The sequence below is a fragment of the Cupressus sempervirens genome, chromosome 9 (assembly GCF_028749045.1).
Source record: "Cupressus sempervirens isolate cs-2001-9-10 chromosome 9, ASM2874904v1, whole genome shotgun sequence".
In the NCBI taxonomy this organism is placed as follows: Eukaryota; Viridiplantae; Streptophyta; class Pinopsida; order Cupressales; family Cupressaceae; genus Cupressus; species Cupressus sempervirens.
In genome coordinates, this window is record NC_143126.1 from 95,543,797 (window position 1) to 95,569,197 (window position 25,401).

The following is a 25,401-nucleotide window of genomic DNA, read 5'->3' on the forward strand; positions in this document are numbered from 1 at the left end:
ATTGAATCAGTTAACTCTTTATTTTACTCAAATTAAATTTGTTAACTCCCTTTAATTTTGAAATCTCCCTTTATGATTGAACTTCACCTTTAATCCTGATTGTTGACTGAAATCAATCTCAACCATTGATGAATTCCAGAAAAGTCTATTTAAGATACCATCATCTCTTCATTTTGAAAGGTTGAATGAGAATTTGCATCAAATTGTTGCTGGAATTCATACTCACATTTGCTCATATTCACATGCGCAAAGATCAAGTTTGACCAAAAGTTGATCAGATTTAATCACGATTGACTTGAGTTGACTAGTTTCGAAAAGGATTTTGAAATAATTAAATGAAATTATTTAATTAAATGGAGTACTTACTTCTAATTAATTAAACAAAGTTATTTAATTAAATGAGAAGCCATTCCTAATTACTTAAATGAAGTTATTTAATTAAATAAGAAAAGTGTCTCTAATTAATTAAAGATTATTTAATTAAATAGAAAAAGTAATTATGAGAGCATATCTCATTTTATTAAATTAAATATCTCAACAAAATCTCTCTTCAGTTCAAAAAGGGAAATTTCCAGTTCACTATTGATCAAAAATGAGTTAAATCAGTTAACTCCTTTTTCTACTCAAATTGAATCAGTTAACTCCTTATTTTACCCAAATTAAATCTGTTAACTCTCTTTAATTTGGAAATCTCCCTTTATGACTGAACTTCACCTTTAAATCCTGACCGTTGATTGAAATCGATCTCAACCGTTGATGAATTCTAGCAAAGTCTATTTAATAGACCCTCATCTCTTCATTTTGTAAGGTTGAATGAGAATTTGTATCGAATTGTTGCTGGAATTCATACTCACATTTGCTCATATTCACATACGCAAAGATCAAGTTTGACAAAAAATTTACGAAATTTAACCATGGTTGACTTGAGTTGAGTAGTTTTGAAAAGAATTTTGAAATAATTAAACGATATTATTTAATTAAATGGAGTACTTAATTCTAAATAATTAAACAAAGTTATTTAATTAAATGAGAAGCCATTCCTAATTAATTAAATGAATTTATTTAATTAAATAATAAAAGTGTCTCTAATTAATTAAAGATTGTGATATTGCTGTCAGGATTTAACTGTGTGATTTTTGAGTCAAACTCATTGACCCATGTTTCATGATTAGTGATTCAACATGAATCCATCTCTCATGAGAATGGTTCATAAGGCACAACACTCGGTGAAGGTTTTGCAAATGGGGTTGCAAGCTTTGGGTTTAACCATGGAGGAAACTTCGTAGTTAAGTGCGCTCAGGCTGGAGTAGTACTACTCCAGCCTGAGCGCACTTAACTACGAAGTTTCCTCCATGGTTAAACCCAAAGCTTGCAACCCCATTTGCAAAACCTTCACCGAGTGTTGTGCCTTATGAACCATTCTCATGAGAGATGGATTCATGTTGAATCACTACTCATGAAACATGGGTCAATGAGTTTGACTCAAAAATCACACAGTTAAATCCTGATAGCAATATCACAATTTGACTTGCTGTGGAAATTATCTTCTACTTATTAATTAAAGATTATTTAATTAAATAGAAAAAGTAATTATGAGAGCATATCTCATTTTATTAAATTAAATATCTCAACAAAATCTCTCTTCAGTTGAAAAAGGGAAATTTCCAATTCACTATTGATCAAAAATGAGTTAAATTAGTTAACTCCTTTTTCTACTCAAATTGAATCAGTTAACTCCCTATTTTACTCAAATTAAATCTATTAACTCCCTTTAATTTGGAAATCTCCCTTTATGACTGAACTTCACCTTTAATCCTGACCGTTGATTGAAATCGATATCAACCGTTGATGAATTCCAAGAAAGTTTATTTAAGAGATCCTCATCTCTTCATTTCGAAAGGTTGTATGAGAATTTGCATCGAATTGTTGCTGAAATTCATACCTACATTGTCATGCCCAAACTACAAGGGCAAAAACACACTCCAAATTTTTTTTTTTTGAATAATAATTAATAATTAAGCATGCTCTAAGTTGAAATGATAGATAAAAGTTTTAGTACAGGTTCTCTACATTAACCTTCAACAATAAGATACAATTAATTTAAATGACAATGTAATGTATTCGAGTTTAGATTCATTGAAAATGTATAATCAAAATCAACTATAAAAATCTTAGACAATAATCAATTTACAAACTAATCGATATTGAAAAGTCACTTTAAGGAAAAACAATTTAACTAGAATTCAAACTAAATATATGTATATCAAATTTATTAACTTTAACATTTCAACTATTTTTAACAAATTAATAAACCATCAAAATCTTACTAAATATAAATCAAAAATACATTTAAACTAATTAAAATCATATTAGTATAGCACTAACGTTACACTAATTTAAAAGATGGTAGATCCTATAACTTAATATTCATTTAACATGATACTAATTCATAACCACACTACACTTATCATTTTGATTTTTAATACAATCGTAAATCAAATACCAAATTCAATTGTCACAAAATTAAAACTATAATAGCAACTAAGCTATATTAAAAATATATATATTCAAGGACTAATTTAATATTAATCTTAAAATTAACTAATCTTTTAACTAATCATTATGTTATGGCTTTCTAAGTTGATTAACAACTAATTCAATTTTAAAACTAAACTAACTACATCTAACGTAATCTAATCTTTAAATTAATTAAATACTATACAAAAATGAATTAACAAAAATATAGCTAAATTTATTTAATAATTAACAAAACAAATCTTTAAGATTTAACTGAATTAAAAGCTAACTAAAATAACATAATATAAATTCTACTAACTAAAATAACTTTAATAAATTAAAACATATTTGTAAGTAACATACTAACTTAAGACTTAAAAAAAATACAACGCATACTAATCTAATCTAGACTAGCTTAACATAATACTAAACTAAAACTAACTTAAAATTTTAAACTAACTAATTTAATTTAATAAAAAAACTAAAGTAAACACTATAACACACAACCTACACTTAATCTAACTAAAATTATTAACAAACAACTAATCTAAAACTAAACTAAAATAACATAACAACTAATCTAAACTACAACTAAAAACTAATACTAAAAGTAACTAAAAAGAAACAAATATTATTTTAAACTAATTCTTTAAATTCTACTAACTTAATTTTACTAACTTTTAAAAATAACATAAAAATAATATATTGAAAATCGATATTTTAAAAAGATCATAATAATTAAACTATATATAAAAGATAAATTCCTAACTAACTAATATTAATTAATCATAAATTTAAAACTAAACTAATCTTAAAATGATCTAACTATTATTAATCTAGACTAAACTAAACTAACCAATACTAATCTCCCCTAACATTAACCTATAACTACCCCTACACCTACCCTTCCCCACCATGTTCTCCCTAGGCCTGCACATGCACTGCCCGAGGCCTGCGCATGGCAGGTCGGACCCCTGTCCTAGGGAGAAACATGTCACGCGGCCCAAGCTTGGAAAGGTGGCGACCAAGATGCAAGGTGGGGAGATAAAATAAAAACAAATTTAATCTACTTTGCATGGTCCATGGTCTGTGAAAATTTATGGAGAGGACAGGTGACGTCATGCCTTATGATGGCATTGACTTGCTTTCAAAAACAATTTATGTTACCCATGGCTAAGGTGAATGCCTTGCTTTGATAAGGAGAAGGGATGGGACATGGGGACAGGGTGACATCACCCCCCCCCCCCCATGTTGATTTGATGTTTACAATAACTTTTTTTTTAAATAACCTTTTTAAATTATAAGCTTCCTAACTGCTGCCCAAGGAGAAAGCTAGACATTGATGACATAAAGTTTCTTAGGTAAGTTAGGATATTTTTTATATTGGAATTTTCTTTTTCTTAAATTTATTTGTTTCTTCCATTATTATATTTAGTTTAGAAAAAATAATATTCACAAAACAATAAGATAATAAGAGAATCTAATAGATTCTCTGTCTCAAGGGGGAGCATTTAAATTGCTCCCCATACAAAATCCAGAGAGTTTTTTTGCTCTCTTGGCACATTTTTTTTTTGTCTTATATTTTTCTAAGTAAGAATTTTGAAGTTGATTATTAACTAATATATATATATAAATATATTTTAAAGTAAATCTATGAAGACTACTTACAAATTAATAAATCAAGAGATTTATTTATCCATATAAACCACAATGCAAGAATTGATCTAATTCCAATAATCACAGAAACTGAACTTTCATTCTTAATACACTTTCTTATCACATCTAAAATAGTTTAACCAAGGACTAAATTTGTCATTCAATTCACACCAAATTTCATGTAGGGGCATTCACAGATCATACTTTGATCAATATCCTTCCATCACTTATACAAGGGAGTAGAATTGAATGGATTTAAACATGGTTTTAATAATCTTGTCACAATTATACGTGATTAGTTTGATCTTCTAAATAACTTGGATTAAACTAAATCAACCTTAACCATTATCCTTTCCCCAACATAGTTTTTCACATATATCATATAAGGAATACTAGAAAAATTTGCTTAATTAAAATCATATCATCATAATTCCATCCTATTTTGATATGTATCCATTCAATTTAAAATTTACGATTAAATCACATGACAAGAAATTATACTTAACACCAATTTTATTGGCCAACCTGATTCAAAGGCTCAGTCGGGAAAGAATCAAGAAGAAAACCCGGCTTCGTTGCCAATCCAACAAAGTTTTGAGATACAATTTACATAGGATTCAATCCTAAATTACAACACTTAAATGAAATTTCCTTCATGACCCTCAACAAGGGTTCCACATCCCATTTTGTAATACATTTCTAGAACCATGGAGGGAACAAAATCTGATCGGGTGACAACCAAGCATAATCAAGAGACAATCAAACAAGCATAATCATACATGGTTTACACAATAGGATTCAAAATGAATCAAAACTAGGAAAAGGTGGATTCTTCCAACCAAGAGAAGTCAAGTACAACACCAAACAGATGCCCAATCGGGGCTATATACCAAGAACTTTCGTCCTTCCATTTCAACATACCAAAATCATACAAGGTTTGTGTTGACAGGTAGGGGCCCATAACACCCTACCCTTTCTCCCTCTTCTCATCCTGAGAAGAGACTCTACACTGGATGGAGTCTAACTAAACAGACCTTTCCCAAAATTGGTCACTTCTGCCCTCTCCAAGGGTGAGTAATACCAAAACACCCATGCAAGAAAAATCTCAAAATTTCAACATAACATGAAAGGAAATCAACCAAAAATAACATGGTTTCCAAAGCTTCCCAACATACCCACAAACATACAAACATTGAAACAACAGCAAGGTAGCATAAGCATGAAACAAGAATGAAATCTGAACAAGGGAGATGAGAATTCCAACCTTCACAAAGAGGTAATGGCAAATGAATAAGTTTGAGTAGAGCCACTAGTACATTTAAGACCATTTTTCAACCATTATTGGTCGAAATTTCGACCCAATTTTTGACCAAACTTCGACCAAATTCGACCAACCCATTGGTCGGAATTTTTTCGGTCGAAATTTTGACCAACCTTCTGGTTGGTCAAAATTTCGACCAATACATTGGTCAAAAAACCTCCATAGCCATGGTGCAAGTTCTGTCAGGAATTGGTCGAAATTTCGACCAATGAAGGTAGAAAATTTCAACCAATAAAGGTAGAAATTTCGACCAATGAAGGAAAAAAATTTCGACCAATAAAGGTAAAAATTTTGACCAATGAAAGTCAAAAATTTTGACCAATAAAGGTAGAAATTTCGACCAATGAAGGTAGAAATTTCAACCAATGAAGGTAGAAATTCTGACCAATGAAGGTAGAAATTTCAACCAATAAAGGTAGAAATTTCTACCAACAGGTAGGTGTAAATTTTTTTTTAGGCATTCTATAAAACAGTCACATGCCTTGCGTATGATATGACATTTTGCATGCATCCTGCACTCTCATCCGGTTGATGATGGATTACGGAGAGTGATCTAAAACCATGATGCTAAAAAACACACACAATCAAATCCAAAACAAACTTGCATTACAAATGGATTGTGGAAATCTGATATTGTTAATTTTGCATGCATGTCTACCAAGACAAATATATGTTTAAGTTGTGATTGTCTTGGTAGACATGCATGCAATTTTACCAATATCAGATTTCCACAATCCATTTGTAGTGCAAGTTCATTTTGGATTTGATTGTGTGTTTTTTAGCATCATGGTTTCAGATCACTCTACGTAATCCATCATTAGCTAGATGAGAGAGAGTGTAGGATGCATACAAAATGTCATATCATACGTAAGGCATGTGAACTATTTTATAGAATGCCTGAAAAACACTAACAGTAACTAATATGAAAAATATATAATTAGTTATATGATTGAGACAAATCATGTACCAGTGAGTTGGTCAAAATTTTGACCAGAAAAATTTTGACCAATGGGTTGGTCAAATTTGGTTGAAAATAGGGTCAAAAATTTGATCAATGAAGGTCAAAAAATGAACCCAAATACACTAGTGCAAGTATGCTCGCCAAGTTGACTCTTTGATTTTGATCATCAAGTCACCCCACCAAAGTGCCTCATCAAGGTCAGTCTTTAGGTCCACTCATCGAGCTTTCTCACCAAGTTAGCTCACCATGTCACGTCTCTAAGTGGCCTCGCTAAGTCGGATCACCAACTTGCCCCACCAAGTTGCCACTTTAAGCCCACTCACCATGTTAGATCACCAGGCCGACTCCCCAAGTCAGCTCGCCAAGCTGACAATTGAAGTATGCTCACCAAATTGACTCTCTAAGTTCGCTCGCCAAGTCTGCCCCCTAGGCCAACTCTCTAGGTCAGCTCACCAAGTCACCCCCACGTAGTCACCTCAACAAGTTGACTCATTAAGTCAACTCACAAAGTTGACTCACCTATTGGTTTTACCACCTTGCCCCAGCAAGTGGGCTCACTCAGTGTGCTTACGAAATTGCCCCATAGAGTTGCTTCTCTAAGCTCACTCACCATGTAAACTCACTTGGTCGGCACGCCAAGTTGACACTTTAAGTTTTCTCATCAAGTGACTCAACCAAAGCACCTCATCAAGGTCAGTCTTTAAGTACACTTAGTAGGTCAGCTCACCAAGTTGCTTCATGAAGTTGCCTCACCAAGTGGCCTCGATAAGTTAGCTCACCAACTTGCACCACCAAGTTGCCACTTTAAGTCAACTTGCCATATCAACTTGCCAGGCTGACTCCCATAGTTAGCTCACCAAGCTGACAATTCAAGTACGCTCGCCAAGTCAACTCTTTAAGTTCGCTCACCAAGTCCACCCCCTAGGTCAACTCTCCAGGTTAGCCCACCAAGTCACCCCCACCGAGCCACCTCAATGAGTTGACTCTTTAAGTTAGCTCACTAAGTCTACTATTCAAGTACACACGCCAGGTCGGCTCGCCAAGCCCACCAAGTCATGTCACCAAGTCAATTGTTTGAGTACACTCACAAAGTTGACTCTTTAAGGTTGGCTCACCAAGCCAGCCCACCAATTCATGTCACCAAGTCACCTCACCAAGTCGGCTCGCCCACAAGTCCCACCAAGTCCTCAAGTCTTCTCACCAAGCCGACAATTCAAGTGCGCTCACCAAGTCGACTCTAATTTTTCTCACCAAGCCCATCCCCTAGGTCAACTCTCCAGGTCAGCTCACCAAGTCACTCCCACCCAGTCACCTCAATGAGTTGACTCTTTTAGTCAGCTCACCAAGTCTACTATTCAAGTACGCATGCTAGGTCGGCTCGCCAAGCCAACCCACCAAGTCATGTCACCAAGTCGATTGTTTGAGTACGCTCAAAAAGTTGACTCTTTAAGTTCGCTCATCAAGTCACCCCACCAAAGCACCTCATCAAGGTCAGTCTTTAAGTCTACTCACCAAGTCAGCTCGCTAAGTCGCCGCACCAAGTTGACTCACCTCTCGCCTCACCAAGTGGACTCACTAAGTTGGCTCGCCAACTTGTCCAACCAAGTCGACTGTTCAAGTATGCTCGCCAAGTTGACTCTTTGAGTTTGGTCATCAAGTCACCCCACCAAAGTGCCTCATCAAGGTTAGTCTTTAGGTCCGCTCATCGAGCTTGCTCACCAAGTCAGCTTGCTATGTCACGTCTCTAAGTGGCCTCGCTAATTTGGCTCACCAACTTGCCCCACCAAGTTGCCACTTTAAGCCCACTCACCATGTTAGATCGCCAGGCCGGCTCCCCAAGTCAGCTCACCAAGCTGACAATTGAAGTATGCTCACCAAGTCGACTCTCTAAGTTCACTCACCAAGTCTGCCCCCTAGGCCAACTCTCCAAGTCAGCTCACCAAGTCACCCCCACTTGCCCCACCAACTCGCCACTTTAAGTCAGCTCACCATGTCAACTCGCTAGGCCGACTCTCCTAGTCAGCTTGCCAAGCCGACAATTCAAGTACGCTCACCAACTGGACTCTTTATGTTCACTCACCAAGTCCACCCCCTAGGTCAGCTCACCAAGTCACCCCCACCCAGTGCTTATTATGAACAAAATAATCTGGATCATAAGAGAAGTGATTAGAGATTATTATGAAAGGGTGCGATTGAAAAGAGAGATAACTCATGTCATTTACAACATGACTAATCATTTCTAATGAAAGCTGTAAAAAGGTAGTTCTATCATTCAACTCAGGATGATTGGAAGAACTTATTATATTTTGTATCTCACAATGATCACTCTGTAAGAGAGCATATTGCCTTTGGCACCCATTCAGTGCAGGCATATAAAGTCTACCATCAGAAACATCATCATCTTTGAGTATATTTATATTGTCATATCAGACAACTTATCACATTATTTAGAGCATAAATATAAAGTTATATCAGAGACGGCCTGCATATTTGCAAATTTTTACTTGTATATCAGACACAACGAACAGTACAAGGTACTGAGAATTTCCTCAATAATTGCATGTAATTTCCTGTATATCAGAAATAGAAAATATATATCATCTTGATTGTTATGCAATCATAATTATTTTGATTTGAACCATACTGTATATGCATTTGGAATTAAGAATCATTCAAATATTACTTTAATACAAGAAACTATTTCTATATTCATTGAATTGTGAAGAATTCAAGTAGTATCTCATAATCAGAAACATAAGGAAATTACAACCACCAAATTATGTGACTAAGAAGTGAGTCTGCAGAGTCTGTAGTTGCTCATTTTACTATAGACAGCATTTTCCTAAGAAGCTTTACCCCAGTCAGGAATTGATACTCCAATGACACATACTCACAACCACTAGTTTTCTGTCCACCAGGGTCCCTGCCAATATTTGAAGGTTGCATATGATGCATGACTACTACTAGGATTTTCTCCACAAAAAGAAATTTATGTTGTCATAAAAGCTATTGTCTAGTAACATCCTAGCAAATCTCGTGCCTCTAAATTTCTAATGATGTCTGTCTATGTCGGATCCCAATTGTGACAGTCGCAAATAACACATTACATATCTTCCTAGAATGTTCTTGACAGGAAGAGATCCCCTGTTTTAAAATAAGACAAATCAGAGTCAATCCATTTAAAAGTCAGATATACAAATATAGGTGGCACACAGTCTATTAGAAACTTAAGCTTCCACTCTACTTACCAAACATGAGAGTCACAGTTGTTGTTCCGGTTATTGCCCATCACAAAAACATAGCCATGAGGCACATGCTGCAAATGGATATAACATGAAATGTAGAGATTTTAGTTAACTTTATTGATCGTGTAATCAATGAATAACAAAAGGATATGTGATGTGTGAAACCTCTATCTTTATGGATATTGTAACTTTAATTCCCATATGAGTATTGTTTCCAATGTATCAAATTATGTTAATTCATCAGGATTCAACTACGAGGAGGGTTTGAGTCAAAACTTATACATTTAGCATATTTTGCAGCGGGACCATTGTCTTCTACACCCAATATAACATGTCAACAAGCTCTACACCATATGCAGCAAGAACATAAAAATATAATTTCTTGGATTCAATCAACACTAAAGAAAAATTGTATATTTAATTGAAACTACTTTGAAGCCTCTATGATAAACTTGTAAATCTTTAAATGGCACTACAATTTATTACTGAGAGACTTGGTCCAGAAAGATAAGATGGATGACTGAATAGATTTTCCCCAACTAACAATTTGCTTTTTTGAGACTTTAGGAAATGCTATCAAGATCCTTTACAAATCAAAATTGGGGCAATTATATTATTTGATGAGAACCTGACTTTGCCCTCAATAATTAGACATTTTTCCCTTCACAAACTCTTTACATTCTCAATTTTGACTCCTTAAACATAGACATAGCTCTGATTTTCATTGTTTCCCACATCAAGGTAACATCAATGGCCATAAGCAGTGATGTTCAAATTAAATTTAAAAAGGACCAATAATTATGGCAAGGTAGTTAACTAAGTCCAACCCCAAGCCTTCCTCCAACAAAACCTAATATGACATCCATAACTTGATTTTGGAGTAAAAATAATGACTATTACAGCACTATATATTTCTTTCACAAACAAAATACCAACAAGATAGGTATCAAATGACAGTGGTCATGAATCAATTTGTCAAGATGCCAAATGCATCTAGTCACCATATACTCTAAAAGCTTAATTGCCCTAAGACAAGATTCGTGGGCAGGAAAATAGCCAGTATACAAATTGAGAAGAACTGAAATATTAGGCAGAATCTACAAAATAACATATCTGAGTACCCCATGAAAAGTAAACTAGATTTCAAAAAGTTTGCTATCAATATGTATGGCATGTGCCATATAGCAAGCAACATAGCAGCATCCCCAACACAAGTGGTAATTCTGTGGGAAGGAACACTGATATCAAATATAAAATTTGATAAGAAAGAGACAAAACTCATTTTGATATTTCTTATGAAGGCTTGACCATGAAATCGTAATAGGGGAACCCATATCAATTGGACCATCAAATTGTGAGAATACTTGCTCAAATACCCAAAAAATCACAAACTTTCCAACAAACTCAAACTCTTTGCAAAAATAAGGTTGGGGACTTATCTAGGAACGTGTGCAATTGTGTTAACTAATCAAATATTGTTATACAAGAATACATTGCAATTCTGGCTTGTAGAAGAATATTAAATGGGTTGGTGGTAAGAAACTCTTTCAAGTTACTCCTGATTACATGTATGCTTGACTACCCTCTGCGGATTGGTGCAATTAATTGAACCTCCTATGAGATCTTCATGATTCTAGGAATGTTTGGGCTAAGAGACAAGAATTTGGTCTAATTATCTACCTAAAAAAGTCATTTTTTCAGATAGTTTTGTTGCTTAATAAATTGGTTGTAGGGGATAACTCTTCTAAGTCTATCTAGATTCCACATTATCTATTGTTGTGAATAATGTGGCAATGCAGGTTCATAAAGATAAAGATGATGGTAAGAAGTTCTGTCCAGATGGGGACTCCTATTCTTTATGCTAAGTGTCAGAGAAGTCTTTCAAAAGGTGCAAGTAAATGTTAGAGGTATTATCTTTGAGACAAACTCTATTCAAACAATTTGATGCACCTTAGGCATATAGCTTGTGCCAGCCCTTGCAAAGAAATGGTTATTTAAAAATTTTGAGCCAATGATACTATTGTAGACTTAGAAAGTATATGTTGGTTTTCTTAGATCATATCTGTACAAAATATTCCTTTGCTTCAACTATTTTTAGTTGTAGAATGTAGCTAGGAGTAGAGAAAAATGACATCACTAACAAACAAAGTAATCTCAATATATTTTTCTCTACATGGATGGTTCCTCAAATGTGATGATCCCTCTCAATATCTGCTATAATTTTTCTTATCGTTTTGGTTTTGAGTTATTGTGATTGAATATTCATTAAAAACATATATAAAAATGCAAGTGCAATTCTGTTTGACAACAAAAATGAATAGCATATATCTTCACAATAAAATACTATTATAAAGAACATTAAGCAGATATGAAGCTTCTAAATATAATGGAGGTTACAGATCTACTATAACAATTCTCCCTTTATATGAAGCTGTATATAGATATAAACATTATAAGAAATTAAATATATTATTCAATTACTATGAAAAGAAACATTTCACTTAACAAAAACTAATATATCAAGTACCTCCATTTGAAGAAAAATTATCACTTGTTGCTCGAACATCATGGATACTTAATTGATGAGTAAGTCTTGACAATAAAGATGCCTATTTTTTGAATCTCTCACGTTTCCTTTTTGCATTCTGATCTTCTTGGAGAAGTTCTTCAATCTTTGCTATACTCTGAGAGCTGTTTGAAGTATAATTGAAAAATAATATATGAGGAACACAGAAAAAAAATATAACTAGTACCATGGCCATATTAGCCACATGTAATTAACCTTCACCTGACAGAGCTATAAAGTTGAGTCAGCATTTCCTCTTTGGATTTCTCAACTTGGCAGAGCACCACAACCTGTCAATCATTGAAGGACAAGTTAATACTCATGAGAACCATATAGAAGAATGCCTATTTCTGCAGTGCTTTAATGCAAGGATGTTCTAAGGTTCTTACTTTGGGTACATTTGCAGCAAGACTATTCAGAACAGCTTCCACATAACCACATACTTCCTAAGACATCAACCTCAACTCCTCCTCTGGATCAATTGGTCACCTGGCCATTGTATCCTAATTACAAAGAACATGAATAAACTGAACATTAGCTTTGCCTCAGTATTTAATTTGTGTCTTGTTAGATAAATTAAGATGCATCATGATCAATCAACCTTACAGAAGGAAAAAACCATTCCTAGCATTTTCATTAAATAATTAATAGAAAACCAGCACAAATGTTTTTTACCACATTACATAAGTTTGTTTTAAGAATGCAGACTGTAAAGCATAGAGCTACTACAATTTTATTGTAAAGCAACTATGAGAAATAAATTGGCACATTGTTGAAAAGTCATCTAAGCTCCATATGAATGGATATTCCTAATAGTACATGAGTTTGTGTCTCATCTCACATTCAAACTCAGTGACCTTCATTACCTAAGTTGAATTCCTTCTAAAATGTAGCAACTAAGAGATAAAAAGATTTGTATGGTTGATAATTGACAATAGTTCCATAGGGCAGACTAAAGGGGAATCTATTTGTCCATCTCACATTCAAACTAAGGTTTTGCATATCATCTCCACAGTTTCTATTTATCACTTCGTCTAAGATATATTATAATATTAATGAAGTTGCACATACCATAGTCAAGGTACCTGGTCCATTAAGAAATTTATCAAATTAACTAAAACATTTACAAGGTAGTTATCTTGAACTAAGATACATGGCATGTACATAGGCAAAGATTTTTAATTTTTTACATTAAGCTTCTTAACTATAAAGGTCAAAACTCTGCATGGGCATCCTATACTGTATTTCAATATAGTTATGCTTATATTGAGCTATCTTATTATTTTAGTTAGATACCTAAGTTACTTGTGGCAAAAAAATGTCTTCCAGTTCATGTCAAAAGCATTGACAAAATATGCAAGCTCATCATCCTTTATCTGCAAGAGTCATTCGATGAAAATTCCTACAAAAATAACAAAGTTACAGATACAAGTAAACAATAATGTGCTACTCATCTTGCATACTATGCCTTCCCACACCTGAGATATTAATATCTTTAATTTATGAAATAGTAAATGATACCACCAAAATCTCTTCAAATTCTCAAGCTGCCAACTAGTAGCTTGTATAATATTTCTGCACTTCGATTCTCATTCAGCCACCTCAAGCTACAAGAGCCTCTTCTCATATAAAAAGAATGTTGCCTTTAAAAAATTAAATTATGCCTCTCAAAGCTTGATTCTATTCCAGGCTATGGCAGCCTCATGATCACATATCTGTATGCCATAGAGATGTGTTAAAGAGACATCATACTAAGACAGCTTTGTAGTCTACTACTCAAACCACATTAAGGTCTCACAAACAAAATATTAGACTTTACTATTAGAGACTAAAATTTTATAGTAAAAAATTTGACTATTATACTTACAGTTTAATAATAGGATGAGCTACGGCCACTTAAGTATCCACCACCCATGCCACGACTTGAATACAAAGATGAGTAAGGACCTCCATCAATCTGAATACAACATGAACTAGTTAATATTGTTACAAAATTAAACAAATCAAAATAGAAAGATATCAAGTTACATAGATTAGCACCGCTAGATGAAAAATAGTCAAACACATCACAACCTTTGTTTTCACGCTGAGAAGATGCAGCATAGGAGATGACAAAATAAAGGAATTAAGTCAGTATTTATCTTCATCAAGCAATAGGCATACACATGGTAGTTTCTAAACTGTAAATTGTGTTGTCTTCAATCAGATGTTGATGTGGATTTTGTTTATGGATGCATAAAAATCATTACAACTACCAACAAGAGGAAAGGAGGAGCTCAAGTAGTTCATATATAGGCTTTCATCAGCATCAAACACTTTATGTTGTATGGGTAAACCATTCAAAGGGACAGTCAGCATGACATCTTCAAACTAGTCATCATGTAAATTGTAAAGCAATAACCATCACAAGATTATCCATGATCAAATGGTGAAGGATCCTCAGCGTGACATATAGTATTGAGCAATCATTCCTAGATGAAGGAAAGTACTCATATTAGAGAATCACAACTATGGATAAATCGTCATTTAGAACTATTTTCACTAGTAGCTAAGATATCAATCTGCATCATACATGGAAGAAGTTGAAGAGCAGTCAATACACATCAACATCATGAGAAGAAGTGATCTGGTTAATGAACCAATTACTAAATCAATATGGAGTGATACATAATAGCAAATGAGGAATCCATAATGGGTATTCCAGATCCCAAGTGCTGATAAGTATGATAGCTACTATGAAGACCAAAAACCAAGTGATAATTGATCAATGATCATATGTATATCCAATGATGGTCCATGATTACTATGTAATAGGATGATACACAAATCAGGAGAAGTTGTATCAATAAATATAAATAATCAAGAGGACATCAATCAACATATGACTGAGCAATAATAAGCATGCAACACTCATAACCGATACCAATATGGAAGAACAATAATTATGTTATGATAATTATTAAGTGAAAAAATGACAAACTTTGAGATCTATTGAACCAATGAACCATATTATTATACTAGCTCATAGGAATTTCTACAGCAATGCTCACTCCTCTCTTTTCTCCATGACTGATTCCTCTCAGGTCACAGATTCCTATGGGAGTGTTGGCACATTCCTAAAGACCCATATAATATCAACCAATCAGCAAGCCCTTTGTAATGAAACACGTGGGCCTTATATGACCAAATCAAGCTTAAACTAGATATAATGATGCCTATAATCAGGCCTACGATGAAACATGAAGCTCAAAACTCGAGATTGGAGCCTAAAAATTATTTAAACAGCCTCTCGGTCTAATGAATGGACCTGATCTAATTAGACAAGTCCATAATTCAATGTAGAATGGGCTCGATTAGGCCCCAATAGCTGACATACATGCCTAATTAGGCCTAGATCCAAGTGGCTAGGGCTTTAGCATATAGGGTGTGAATTTGGGAACATATACCAGGCTAAGTTTGAGACAGATCTAACCTCAAAAGGGTAACATGTGGGCCTCGGCCTAGAATATGAAACATTTAGGCCTTAGCCACATGAAATAAGACCCAAATCTAGGCACAAAACTTGTAAACAAGGACCTAAACCAGATCCAATCCAAACATGTCGCCTCAAATCTACAAGGTGGATCCTAATCGGCAAGGTGATGGAAAACTAAAAGTTTACCAAAACAAAGAACATTTTTAAATAGAAGAGAGACAAGGGATGGAAAACTAAAAGTTTACCAAATTATGGTTCACTAACGTTTATAGCCATTGCCATTCACCATTACTATGTCTCTGTTGTATAGAGTTGTGAGAAAAACCAGTTGAGTCATTGTCTTTACCTTCGAAATTCCCCTCACCCATGGACTTACTTGGAGTAATGTGCACGTTTGTTAGGCTGGAAATCCTACTTCCAATGCAAGAGGACTTCTCTGAAGGTAAGTTTAACATTTTGGACATGGGCATTAGAGCTGAGATACTATGTTCCCAGCTTGACTTTTGACTGTATGAAATGATTCTTGAGACAATTTGCCTCAGAATTAGAGAGAAAATTGGGAATTGAACTAGAGTTGATAGTCTTGTTTCTGGAACGAGCATCCTTGAACCTAAGGAGGAGCATCTTGGAAGTCTCTTTGCCCCTCAAAAGGTAGGCTGCTTCATCCTTTGCAGTGTCAAAGGTGCCCAACAAACTGATCTTTTGAATGTTGTCTTCTATCTCTGCAACCCATCTCCTTGATGGCCTTTGTCTAATAGTAAGACCATTAGTTCTGATAGAAGAACCATTTCCTGTAAGCAATATGTGTTGACACTAATAATATCATATCTGATTCTCATCACGCTGACTATATATGGTTTAATCTTCAAAACATTTGTGGAGTTCAAGGATTGCTTCTTCTGTCAGTTTAATGTTTCCTTGTTTAGCTTCTTCTTATTCAGAATACCAGCAATCTATTGAAGTTAGTTTCTCAGTGAGATATTAGATGATACACATTTTATTATCCTTGTCTTTTTGGCCCACTACCAAGAAATCTCTCTTCCAATTTTGGTAAAACTTTGTACATCCCGGGTAGGCTTGACAAAGCAAGGTTTCATAGACCAAAAAGCATGTAGAAGCCCAAAAACAATTCCATAAAGGAAAAAGCATTCAAGCCTAGCATTTATAGAAGATATAAAATATTAATTGTGATCTGTATTATTTCTTGAATTTCTAGAGGCCTGTATGATTTACTCTATGTTCTTCAGATTCATATATTTGCACTTGTTTTTCTCATCAAACTCATTCTTTGAATATCGTGAATAACCTTCTTTTCTTTGCACTTAGTTAGAGCAGCATCTTATTGTTGGATTAACTGTCAACATTTTCTTTTGAAATTTGTGAGATGGCTTAACTCTTTAAGTTTGCTCACCAAGTTCACTCGGCATGTCGGCTCGTCAAGTCAACTCACCAAGTCACCCCTCCAAGTCGCTTGAAGCAAAGAAAAATTTGGTGTATTGTGCAAGTCTAAATAATGCTATCATTTTATATTTATAAAAACACTTACTTGGAAACATAACGAAGTGTTCTCCCCTTAGATTACTTCCCATTTAACAAACCAAGGAAAATGCAATAGATATATTTATCAACAAAGAAATAACATCAACGAGATTAAACATGCCATCTCTTAGCATTCTCAGTATTGCCATTGGCACATAAAGAACTGGGCTACACTTCACAATGCCAAAACCTTGAGCAGAATTCACTGTGAGAAGAAGCAAGTTATGTTTCCTTGGTAGGTGTTAGCTAGCAATCATTTCATATAACATCTTATAAAAGAATTCCTAAAGCTAACCAAATTTTGAAATGAGATAACAACTGATATATATCATTTAAAACTCAATTTATTCCTATTTGTGCATAACATTAGCAGGTTAGTGTTATGCCAAGAGAATGGAATTTATGTATCCTCTTGACTCTAACAAAGACAAAGGGCCATTCTTGTCACTCTTTAGAGGTAAGCCATAAACTCTGAAGAGACACTAAGCCAAAATTATTGGGCACACAAAGGTCAAAAAACATGGCAAATGTATAGGATAAATAGAGTCAACTTTTATGAAAATGATAAATATCTCCCATCAACAATTGAGAAAGGTTCAAAGAACATGCCTCCTCATACAACTTTAATAGCATTTCTGGATGAGATGTTATCATAGTAGACAAATACTTAGCTGTTGCCCTCTGAACCTTCTAGCTGATATCCTCATCATCGCTATATTCATTAGCACTCTCTCTACATCAACAGAATAGTATTCACATGTTGGTCATAAAATTCATAATTACATGAAAATAAAAGACACCATTGTGCAAAAATTAAATTTTCTCAGGAAAATAATTATCTTAAGCAATTTTAACATACTCATCCTCCTCTCCATTACTCTCTTCTATATCTTCTTCCATATTATCAATGTAGTTTGGATCATAGCTTATGTAGTCCAGAGCAAGTTCCAAAATCGTATCACAATAAACAACCACATCTCTGGCACAACATAGGAAAAAAATCTCCAATGCCTGCAAATTGCATCTTTAAGGTGATTATTTACAGATTTTTGAATAATCAGGGTTTTCTATTTGAAGAATGAAATCTGAAGATGCATTTCACAAAACATACATATACTTTCAATTTTTGTTGTTTTCTGGAAAGCCTTAAAGCATCTACAAATGTAGCAAACTGAGGCAGGCAATCACATTTTAATATGCAATAGCAAACAATTCATGCACTCTCTCAGGTTACCATACTCAAGGCCCTAGAGCCACTGGGCTCTAAAATGACAAATAAAACTTCAAACTAAGAACATGCAGCATGAAATTAATTACTAACTAATGTCATTATGCCAACATCACTGCTGCACTGCATCCTGGAATAGTTTAACAATATACACTACTTCCAAATGGCATTTAAAGTATGTGAGCTAGAAAGCAAATCTAGGTAACAAAAATGAGGGTCAATCTCAAGGTCAATGTTTTACCCTGCCATTTGGCAGAGTCAGTCAAATATATTCAACCTGCCGTTGAAAAACATGAGATTTGTTGAACATCCTTAAGATTCATTTTATTTTTTTCCTTACCTGTAACTCGTGGTATGCAGAATAATATTGTGGATATCTTCCATTTGACCCCCCAAAAGCTTCCTGCCATGTATCTAGCAGGACCAAGATCTTTTCTCTAACATTTAAATCAGGCTACAAAATAAAATATGAAAAAAACCCACATAAAGGATTGCTGAAAATATGCACTCAGAGCACAAACCAAAAATTGTTTAAGCTACAACCCAAAAAAACATGTGCAAGTTACACAAAAGCTTTTTTTACAGACCTTTTTCTTTACTATCTTGACCATTTCATGTAGCACATCTCTCTCGGCAACTTGCAAGTGAACAGTATCACCACAATTTTCTGTAAGTATCTCTAATAGCTGCAAAAATAACTAGGAAAATATTAAATCAAAGTTATCCATCAAAGTCAATCATAAATGAATTCTTACTATAGTAAATTTTTTGCACTCAGAATTCAACCAAATATCTCAGTAATGATAACTTAAAATAAATCAAAATGTATATAGAAATTTATAATATTATTCAATACTAACCGTCAGAGAAAGAATTTGGATCTTAGGATTCTTATTGGCAATGCGTTTCTTAATTGCTTTGATTACTTCCTTTGCTTGTCTGTTCCAACACAATCATATTGACCAATATAGACCCTTCATTACTATCACCATATCCAAATGTCTATTTATAAGAAAGAACTTAGAAGACACAGCTGTTAACCTGCTTTATAAAAACCATACCAACATCTCTTATGCAAACTCTATTCATATAACAAAGATGGGATTACATTCTCCGAACATGGACTACCATTAATGCATAATACAGAGCAACTACCAATCAAATAATGTCAAATTGGATTTACAAAAGAGGATAACAGTGTATCAATATTTGCAAAGCATAATCAAGAAATCTGAACCTAAAGTGGATTAAAGCAATTTAGCATGATTCTATGCCTTGTAACTCAGAGATGAAGGTATTTCCAAATATTTTGTATGACTTCTCATGTTAGAAAAAATATTATACAGACACATCTTATAAATATAGCCAAGATAGAATATATGACAAAAGGAGTAAGATTTCTTTGTGCCATTCAAGGTTCTTGGATAGGCAGCATGAATAAAATGAAATGCTTTCATTTCCTTAAAAATTCTTGAAATCCATGTTTGATTGTGACTACCATACATGTTGATCTAAGCATGCCTAGCTCCCAGTTACTGCTATGATATAGTTTAAGATTACTGCTGTAACTGATAAGTGGTGATGTAGATGAGCAAATTTGGATAATAGTTTCTATATGTTAGGTGTCGAGAAGCTTCACTTTACAATTTAAAAAATGGTTCTACCATACATGCTATTTTATTTTGTGTCATCTTGAAAAACATTGGATCATTCATGTAAACAAACCTAACAAGCTCTCTTGTGTGTTTATACTTAAGTTCTAACGTTTCTTTTCTAGCCTGCACTAGAAGACTCTTCTGAAAAGTAATTCAACATTATAACATAATTATGAGCTGCGGAAGCATCAACTGTATGAAATCCTTACATAGCTGAAAACTATATAAACCATCACTAAAAAGTGATCAATATTACTCAAAAGATGCATTTGTTAAAACCATTGATTGATCAAAAGATGCACATCTTGTTTCCAACTCGTACTGTTTCCATTTCTTAATCTATTAATTCTCTGAGCTTGCTTGTTCTAACACCGTGCATAATGCTTTTATTATTCCTTCCTAAATAGGCTCTGAAAGGTGTCAAAGAGAAGGTTCATATTATAACTAAGTTTGGATTGACTTGGAGTAATGGAGAATTTGGTGTGAAGGGAGATCCTGCATATGTCAGGGCTGCCTGTGAAGTAAGCCTCAAGAGGCTTGATATAGACTACATTGATCTTTATTACCAGCACAAGGTGGATATTACTATACCCATAGAAGCTACTATAAGTCTTCGGATTCCAAACCCTTAACCTTGCACCAAAATACTATTTTGTCATGGTGCTGTAAGTTTTAAGATTCAAAATCTGTACTACTGTGACAGGTTTTTTATTTTAATCTTATTTATAAAATTTTGGGCAATGGTTTTTCTCCAAAAACTAAATAGTTGAATCTTGAATTTGATTTGATGTGAGAAATATATTTTACATATCAATTCTTGAGATTGATAAGTATGAAATATTTTCTACAGCAAGTCAAATTGTGATTTTACTACAAGGATTCAACTGTGTGGTTTTCTAGTGAAACGCATTGACACAAGTTATTTTAATAGTGGTTCACAAGAACTCATTTTTCATAAGAATGAATGGAACATGTAGTACTCATTACATTTAGATGATGCTCATAAGGTGAAGCATTAAGCCTTTCCAGAAGGTCACTAAGTGCAATACTACTCCAACTTATATCATGAGAGATGAGTTCTTATGAAGCTAATGTAACATGAGTCAATGAATTTGTCTCAGAAACAACAAAATCAAAATTTCAAACCTCTAATTTCACTAGAAAATATGTGTTTAATAATCAAGCTTGTATGGCTTTGGAGGGCAAGATTGTATCCCTCTGGCTCTTTACCGACGCCTAGCAAAACATAAGAAATCTGATAACAAGCAAATCAATTTTCCTTTTATACAGATGAGTGAACTGAAGAAGTTGGTAGAAGAGGGAAATATAAAATATGTGGGTCTGTTTGAAGCCTCTACTTCAACAATCCGTAGGGCCCATGCAGTGCATCCAATCATTGTTGTGCAGCTTGAATGGTCTCTCTGGAGTAGGGATTCTGAGGCCCAAATTATTCCCACCTCTAGGTAAATGTTGTGATGATATAATACCTCAACAGTCAGTGATTCAATGTTTACTTTATAGATTGCAGAGAACTGAGAATAAATATTTGTGAATTGGGTTCACAGTATATACCAAAAGTTGAAGTTTTTAATAAGATTTTTTTTGAACTTTGTTCCATTTGAACTTAGATAAGGAATACAAGCTTACTTATATTTATTTTATTTCATTTTATTCCATTCATAGGGAGTTGGGGATTTGGATTGTTCCATACAGTCCTTTAGGCATGGGTTTCTTCAGCACAGGAGGAAAACTTCTTCAAAGTGTGACAGATAATGACTTCGTAAGGTAAAGGATAGGATTTTTTTTTCCATTTAATAATTGTACCATTTTAAAGATGATCTGATGTTGAGTTCAAACATTGAGACTGAACAACAAAGTAAAATCTAAACAAAAATCTACATGAAAAGACTGACAATAAAGGTAAAAATTAATTTGATTTGATTTTTTCATTGTTGATTGTTTCATATCATAATAATTGATCTGTTAAATAGGGGAATTCGAGGTTTTAAGGTGAGAATCTTGAGTGGAACCAAGATCTATTACTAAAGCTAGGTAAGATCAGTTTAAGAAAAGGGTGCAGCCCAAGCCAGGTTGCTCTTGCATGGGTTCAAGACCAGGGAAATGATGTTGTGCCCATTCCTAGAACCACCAAGATGAAGAACCTGGATGATAATATCTTCTCTCTCAGTAAAATTGATAGCAGATGACATGAATGAAATCAAAGCCATCTTTCCTGTAGATGCTGCAGCTGGAGACCGACACAGAGCTGTTGATTTGCAATTGACCTGAATAAATTCAGAAATGCCCCCATACAACACTCTCCATTGAATTAAAGCACGTAAATGTTTGTGTTCCAGAGCAGAACATTTGCAATTGAGCTAGATGAATAAAGGGCTTTGAAGAGTTAGCAGCGTTAAAAAAAAAAGAATCTAAATAAATGGATTTTTTAGCCTTGTATTATATCAGTTATAAATGCTTACTATTGAAAATGTAGTATTTTTAAAGTCTATTAATAGAGTATTTTCAAAGCCTATTAATAGAGAGCTTTTGGTAAATGACTCTATAAAGAGTTTTATAAACCTGGTGGAAATATATTTCGTTAATAGTAATGATACTGGCATTTTAACATTTATGCATGACAATATTTATGGACTAGTGATAAACCCAAACCCTTCCACATGGATCTTAAGCAGGAGTTAGTAATAAAGATCCAATAAATGAGTCGTAATATCTCCAAGGTTCTCTTAGAGACTTCGATATTCAACCATTGTTACTCCACATAACTTGTGGGCTTGGACATCAAGATAACAATATGCCATTTATTATCAGTGCATGCCAAGGATACATTAGAGGTTTTCACCCCATATGTCAACAAATTCATGTTTCAAAGTAGATAATCTAGAATGTCCATCCGGTGCCAATTCATGTTTTATTATCAAGACAAAGCACAAGAACCCGTAGCTACAAATAAATCCAAATTTCCTTGAAACAATATGAAACACACTCAAAGAAGTGGTATAACATTGAATAAGACCCATATTACATTACAAAAACCATATAAAAATCTCAAAGTCTTTCTAATACAAATTTCAAACACGTTTATGATCATATTAATTTAAACAAAAATAAGTATATAATGGTAAGAAGTTGCATGCAGAAATTATTTATAATATTGCATTCAAATTCATTGATATGCACAGAAGTAGTGCCATGTAGAGTGCGGGAAGTGTCTATGTTGTATGGGTATGTCTCTCTTGATACAGAGGTGTGACACCTAAGAAAGAAATGGTAGCCCTCGTTCACTATGTTGTGTACACAGATGTCACTTTTCTTGATACTTTAGAGTCTTAGACACTAATAAAATTATTGTAGGGAAAGTCAGTCAACTTACTAAATCTATTATGACACCTCCATTCTAAACGGCATTATCATATTAGACTTTGTGATCCAACGTATTGAAGAAATTACCTTAATATTGAAGAATTAATACAAGTGATGTTGCAGGTGTAGTGGGATTGCTTCCAAATTCTGACTCTTCCACAATACCACTCTAAATATATAGACCATGTCTAGTTCCTTTGTGCTCATTCCATTAGGAAGACTCCAGTCGAAGGAGTGAACCAGCGAAGCCAAAATTAAATGAAGCATCTTATCAGCCAAAGGAAGCCCTAGGCATATTCTTCTCCCTACTCCAAATGATATAAGCTCAAAATCTTGTCCCTTAAAGTCCACAGTAGCTCTCTCTCCCTCCAAAAACCTCTCTCACATAAATTTGGAAGGCTCCTTCCAACACAACAGGATCCCTCACAATCGCCCACATATTAACCCATACTTGTGTGTCTTTGGGGATCACAAACCCCCTATTTCACAAGATCTTGATGCTTTATGAGGGATCAAAAGAGGACTAGGAGGATACAGTCGAAGCACTTCTTTCACCATTGCATGAAGGTAAGGTAGATGATCAATATCAGATTCCTCCACTCTTCTACTATGACCTACAACCTCCTCTAACTCCCCTTGGAATTTTTCCATTTTATCTAGATTATGAATGAGTTTTACCATTGCCCATTCTATTGTTGCACTAGTGATGTCGAAACCAGCAATTAATAGATCCTACATTATCAAAACACCCCATCCTCATTAACCAATGCCGCCACTCTCATCTTCATCCCTAACTTGGCCTCCTCATTAGTAGATGACAACATTGATTGCAAGGATTTCATTAACACTGTCGCTACCACACCCATCTCCATGCACCCCCTATACATAGATGCCCCTTTCTCAAAAACCTTCGCCTTTGCCTCCTCCAGCCTGTGAAACCCTTCCTCCATTTTCATCCTCAACAATAATGAGTTTTTCCCACTTTTTAAAAAAATTTAACATATGAAGCCCATGTTGGTCGAATTTGCATGGATTTTTAAAAAAAGATATTTTTCCTTGCATATTTCAACCAATCTAAAACATTTTAATAGATGGTCAAAAATTTTGGTTGAAAATTGGGGTCAAATGTACTAGTGAGCTTACCTTTCCTTGCTTCAATCTTCAAGAACTCCTCTCTAAATGTAGAGATTGGGTAACAACCTCCACTAGTCCAAGAAATGCCTCTAAATAAGCCTCAAACTCAACCACCCAAAAGGATCAATAACTTCTCCCACCAACTAACAATTCTAGAAACTCCTAACTCAACCCACACTATGGTTAAACCCTAAAAGGAGGTGGGGTAAGACAACTCATAATAACCACATGCAATTTTCGCACAAAGGCAAAAAGGGACTTTTTGAGTGGCCTCAAAAGTCAACAAAAGGGTCTTAGGGGTTGGAAAAGACCCCTAACCCATACCCATACCCTTTGGGTATAAGAATTCCATGTTTTAAAGCCTTAGGAAAAGGTTTAGAGCCAAACAAAAATCTAGGAAATAAAAAGGACCAAATAACAACTCTAAAAAGCAGATTAAGCACTAAATTGGATTAAGGGTGACTAAACTCAATTAAGAACCAATTAGCAAACTGACACTAACTTAAACCGACTTAGGTCCATGGGTTACACAGCTAACCATAACTAGCACGTCGAAGCACATAAACATTTTACGAGTGTCAAGCGACACTGAAAGAACATAATTACAAACATTAACATTCACTGAACAAAGAAGATACATACATATATCTCAAAATACAATATGTGAATTACGAATAACAAGGCTTCCAAAATTAGCACAAAGAGATCAGTTTTGTTCCTCCG

At 34.3% G+C, this 25,401-nt stretch overlaps 1 pseudogene; it reads left to right on the plus strand.

The window, feature by feature from the left end:
* Positions 1-14,957: 14,957 nt before the first annotated feature.
* On the plus strand, positions 14,958-22,452 carry LOC149537774 (putative aldo-keto reductase 2; annotated as a pseudogene).
* The last annotated feature ends 2,949 nt before the right edge of the window (positions 22,453-25,401 follow it).